Source organism: Phyllobates terribilis, unplaced genomic scaffold, assembly GCF_046119375.1.
Source record: "Phyllobates terribilis strain yellow unplaced genomic scaffold, ASM4611937v1 Scaffold_11__3_contigs__length_659146591, whole genome shotgun sequence".
NCBI classification, from domain to species: domain Eukaryota; kingdom Metazoa; phylum Chordata; class Amphibia; order Anura; family Dendrobatidae; genus Phyllobates; species Phyllobates terribilis.
This window is the reverse complement of record NW_027362771.1, coordinates 630536866-630542821: the sequence shown is the minus strand read 5'-3', so window position 1 is coordinate 630542821 and position 5956 is coordinate 630536866. Positions and strand designations below refer to the sequence as shown.

At 42.6% G+C, this 5956-nt stretch overlaps 1 pseudogene; it reads right to left on the bottom strand.

Annotated features, from left to right (window-relative positions):
- Window positions 1–1917: 1917 nt before the first annotated feature.
- LOC141167494 (olfactory receptor 11L1-like) lies at window positions 1918–2847 on the bottom strand (annotated as a pseudogene).
- Window positions 2848–5956: the final 3109 nt, after the last annotated feature.

The window sequence follows — 5956 nt, the reverse complement described above, 5'->3', positions numbered from 1 at the left end:
GGGTGAGGAATATGCGGTCCAGACTCACAGCTACTAAGACTTGACCATGTGGAAGACAAGGTGGTGGTGGTGGTGGCTAAGTGACTGGAAGCATTATCTGCTATCCAACCAATAACCTTTTCACACTGCTCTGTGTTCAATAGTGGTGTGCTGTGGTCCACTATTAATTGGGACAGGAAGGTCGAGTGAGAAGATGTGGGTGTTTCTTGTGGCAAAATTTCAGCTTGCCCACGGCCTCGGCCTCTGCATGAACCATCATCACCATCACGACCAGTTCCCTGTCTGTTGCCACGTGCATTGCACATTTTAAATGGAGGACAATATCTTCCATGCACGCAACAAATGACTGAATTTGGAGCGAACTTATATGTGATCTGTGTGACGGACAAACCACAGTTTTAAATAGCTGGCCTGTACGTAACTATTTTGAACAGCAAACTGGTGTCAATTGCTTCACTGACACACTGAGACAAATTTTTAATGGAGGCCTGAAATAGCAGTATTTTCTGAAAACGTATATATGATCCGTGTGACGGAGAAAACACAGTTTTAAATAACTGGCCTGTAGATAACTATTTTGAACAGCAATCTGGTGTCAATTGCTTCACTGACACACTGAAAATTTTTTTAATGGAGGTCAGAAATGGCAGTATTTTCTGAAAACGTATATGTGACCCGTGTTACGGAGAAAACACAGTTTTAAATACCTGGCCTGTAGGTAACTATTTTGAATGGCAATCTGGTGTCAATTGCTTCACTGACACAATGAAACAAATTTTAATGAAGGTCAGAAAAGGCAGTATTTTCTGAAAACATATTTGTGATCCGTGTGACGGAGAAAACACAGTTTTAAATACCTGGCCTGTAGATAACTATTTTGAACAGCAAACCAGTGTTAAAAACTTTGCTGACACACTGAAAAAAATTTTAATGGAGGCCAGAAATGGTAGTATTTTCTGAAAACGTATATGTGATCCGTGAACACAGATTTAAATAGCTGGATTTTTAGCGCTGTAACATGAAAAGGACCTGGCTGTATTCTGCAGTGCCAACAACAAATGGCGCAAAAAAACTGTGTTATTTGGATTGTTTTTAAACAAATAATGAGGATTAAGATCCAAAAAAAAAATTATTCCAGGTCCCTGAGACCAGGGCCTATTTCTAGAAATATCTAACAGCAGCAGCTGACAAAAGTGGAATGGAGCCTCTTGTCCTATCTGCATTGCAGTCTGCTATATACACTGCCTGCCTACCTATATACACTGCCTGCCTGATATCTCTGCAGATGGATTAGTCCTCAGAAGGACTGTTTGTTGAGATGGATATGTGTCTCTAATATGGTTTGGTACAGATACACTAACTAGAAACAAGCATATCTCTCCCTAGCTCAGCAGCACCTCTCCCTACACTATCTTATTCCGGAGTGACTGTGACGAGCATGGCAGCGTCAGGTCTGATAGAGACCTGATGACGCTTTGTGGCCAGCCAATCACTGTAGTGTCAACATGGCTACAGCATTACAGTGAGTGGCAGGCAATTCCTGCATGTTCATTGGCTCTGTAAAGGGCGCCAAACATGCAGGGAGGGCACCCAAGCTCCCGCCGAGCAACCCTGGAAATACTCGGCGAGTGCCGAGCATGTCGAGCAGTGAGATGCTCGGGCGAGCACCGATCAGTAGCGAACATGCTCACTCATCACTAATAAACATCATAGGTCACCTTTTGTTTTGTTTGTTGAGGGCGCCTTGAAGTTTGTGAGAAAGTATGCAGGAGCTGTTCTATATTTTTTATTATTATTTATTTTAATATTTTTAAAAAGTTTAGAAATAAACTCTCAATTGTGTTTTATTTCACCTAGAGGTCTTGAACCTATGATCATTTGTTCATTTGTACTATATTTTGCAATGCATCAGACAGACTAGACATTTTTCTGAATCATTTCCAGGAAAGATTTCTTAATATCTCTATTTCTAAATCTGTATATAATGGGATTTACCAATGGAATACACACAGTATATAGAAGGGATAGGATTTTATTAACATCTGATGTTTGTCTTTTTGATGGCAAAAGGTAAATGATGGATGCTGTCAAATAAAATATGGCGACCACAATGAGGTGGGAGCTACAGGTGGAGAAGGCTTTCTGTCTGCTGATATTAGATGGGATCTGTAAGATGACACGGACAATGCTAACATAAGAAATAAAAATTATAAGGATGGAAATAACCAGTAATGGAATAGTTAGTAAATACATTTGAAGTTTTATAGGAAATGTATCAGAGCAAGAAATTTCTTGTAAAGGAAGAAGATCACAGTACAAGTGATCAATGATATTTGGCCGACAGAAATTTAGCCTTGAAAATATTAAAATTTAAATGGCTGAAATGGAAAATGAAAAGATCCAGAAGATAATGACCAACGTCACACACATCATCCCCGTCATTATAGAGATATAGTGAAGAGGATTACAGATGGCCACATATCTGTCATAAGACATCACTATCAGGAGAAGACATTCCGTTGACTCAGCACTACAGAAAAAAAATTACTGGGCCATACAGTTGATAAAAGAAATGGCAGCCCCATTATTCAGTAGGATGTGAAGAATGTTGGGGGCGATGTCTGAGATCAACATGATGTCAGTGATGGACAGCTGTGAGATGAAGAAGTACATGGGAGTGTGGAGGTTTTTGCTGGAGGACACCAGGGCGATGATCAGGACATTTCCACATATTGTTACATTGTAAACCACAAGGAGGAGAGCAAACAGGAAAATTCTCAAACTTTGACTGATTTGAAATCCTTCGAGAAAAAATTGATTGTCCACGGTCAAATTGTTCCCCTGCATCAAAGACAAATCAAAAAAAGAAAATAAAATTGACCAGGCTATCAATTGATTAATACATCACATTGAACTTACAAGCAAAAAACTGATTTTTATCTCAGAAATAATTACCGTATTTTTCGGACTATAAGACGCACTGGACCATAAGACGCACCTGGGTTTTAGAGGAGGAAAATAGGGGAAAAAAATGTAAGCAAAAAATGTGGTCATGATGCCCTGTTAAGGGGGAGAGGGTCTGCTGCTGATACTGTTATAGGGGTAATATCCCCTAATTCTGTTCTAATAGCCCCCATTCTGGTATGCATGGCACCCCTGAACCTGGCATGCTTGGCACCCCTCATCCTGGTATGCTTGGCACCCTTGGCACCCCTTATCCTGGTATGCAAGGCCCCCCACATCCTGGTATGCATGGCACCCCACATCATGGAGTGCCTGGCAGCCCCACATCCTGGTATGCCTGGCAGCCCCACATGATGGTATGCCTGACACCCCGACATCCTGGTATGCCTGGCAGCCCCACATCCTGGTATGCCTGGCACCCCCACATCCTGGTATGCCGGGCACCCCCACATCCTGGTATGCATGGCACCTCCATCTCCATTACACAAAAGAATAAACATTTCTACTCACCTTTCTTTTCTCCTACAGCGCTGTGTACTCCTCTGCAGCCAGCACAGATCTCCTTGTGTGAGCCATGCATGACGTAACTGACTTACGAGCTCACACAGAGAGATGCTGTGCCGAAAGAGTCACTGTTCCCCACGCTGGAACTGTGTGGGTGGGTAGCAGTGACTGCATGCTCCTTGATAGCGTGTGCACATTGGAGCCGCAGCGTGGGAGGTTGCATGTGCTCACTATGAAAGAGCATGAATATTCACCACCTCTCCACTCCCATGGGCGTGGAGAGGGGGTGAATATTCATGCTCTTTAGTAGCAGGCACAAATGACTGTGGAGCGCTGCAGGAGCCGCGCTGCAGCTACACTGTACGCCCATGATTAAGGACAATGAATATTCAGTGCTCTCCAGGCCCAAGGGCGAGAGGAGAAGTGAATATTCATTTTCTTAAGCAGCGGGGACAGTGTAGGCTGCAGTAGCCTCTACTGCCTCCTGTACCCCGCTCCTTCACCGCTGCTGCCCCCCAATAACCCTACCGCCCACAGCAACAAGACAATATAAAATAGAAGGTTCGGACTATAAGACGCACCCCCCACTTTCCGCCAAAATTTTGGAGGAAAATGGTGTGTCTTATAGTCCGAAAAATAAGGTATAAATGACTTCCAGAATATTCATTCAGTATACTGTATTATTAAAATTATTCTGATTGAGATGCGTAGATTTGATTTGCTTTTTGAAACATACTGACTGTCAAATCAGTAACTTAAACAGTAACCATTATTTTAATTTTTATTTCATAAATCAAAAGAACAAATGGAAATAAGAAACATTGTAATCTAACCAGAGAAATCTGCTTCTTTTTCCACCAGAACAGATCATTCATTCTCAAAATTCTCAATTTTCAGGTAAAATGAGTCTTCAGTGAAGACAGATTGTTAAATTACTGAGATAGGAGATCACAGTTACTACTGATAAGATTCTATATAGAAGGAAGCAGGTGAGAGAGAGGAGATAGAGGCAGAGCTCCCCACCCATCTCACGTCTACATAGAAGCTTAGCAGAAGTGACTTTCATCTCTTCACCCAGAGATTTAACAATGTCTTCACAGAATGCAGATTTTCCCGTAAAGTGATAATGAGAGATGAGCGGTGTTCGACTAGAACTGTTCGCCAATCTCAAATTCGAGCTGATTTGGGCGGTGTTCGAGTTGTTCGACGAACCCGAACGATTTGTAAAAAATTCGGCTGTTCGAGGTTATGTTCGATAACTGTTCGTGCACCAAAAGCGTGTCCTGCATGTCTGGCGCTATTTAGAGCACCAATCATGCAGGGATTGTCTGCCACTCACTGTAATGCCACAGCCATGGTGGTTGTGGCATTACAGTGATTGCCCAAATTGATGGGAACAGTGCCAACAGTGAAACATGGAAAGCCGGCAATTCAGCAGCGGCATACACCGGTACCCGACAATTTAGAACCGAAAGAATAGAGCGTCACACATAGATTAGATAGATAGAAACATGTCAGCCACATATATATGAAGTACAGTGACAGTGTTGCTTACTGTACTTGTCATTTAGTGTAAAGGATTTATCAAAAAAAATAATAGTGTTTTCATGCACCGTCTCTTTAAAAAAGCCGGCCGGCAATTCAGCAGCGGTACCCGACAATTTGGAATAGAAAGAATAGAGAATCACACATAGATTATATAGATAGAAACATGTCAGTCACATATATATGAAGTACAGTGACAGTGTTGATTACTGTACTTGTCATTTAGTGTTAAAATAAAGGATTTATTTAAAAAAAAATTGGCGTGGGGTTCCCCGTAATTTTATTCTCTAGCGGAGGTTAAGCAGACAGCTGGGGCAGATGTTTGATGCCTGGGAAGGGGGTAATACCCACGGAGCTTCCCAGGCTACTAATATCAGCCCCCAGCGGAATACCTAGCCTTTACTAGATATTAAAATGGGGGACCCCCCCAAAAAAAATGACGTGGGGTCCCCCCTATTTTAATAGCTAGCAAAGGCTAGGCAGACAGCTGGGGGCTGATATTAATAGCCCACGAAGGGTACCATGAATATTGGCCCCCTCCCAGGTTAGAAACACCAGCCGTCAGCCGCCCCAGAAATGGCGCATCCATAGGATGCGCCAATTCTGGCACTTAGCCCCGCTCTTCCCACTGCCCTGTAGCGGTGGCAGTGGGGTAATAGGGCTGAGGTTGATGTCAGCTTATAATGCCAGCTGACATCAAGCCCAGGTTAGTAATGGAGAGGCGTCTATAAGACACCCCCATTACTAACCCCATAGTCAAAGTTAAAAGAAAACACAAACACCCAGAATAAAGTCCTTTAATTGAAATAAAGACACAATCCTTTATTGTTCTAAATTAAACCATACTTACCATCACGCCCATTCCAGCTGAAGCCAACGATCTCCTGCAATAAAAGTAAAATAATAAAGCAACCTCATCCTTACCTTTCCATGGTTCCCAGGA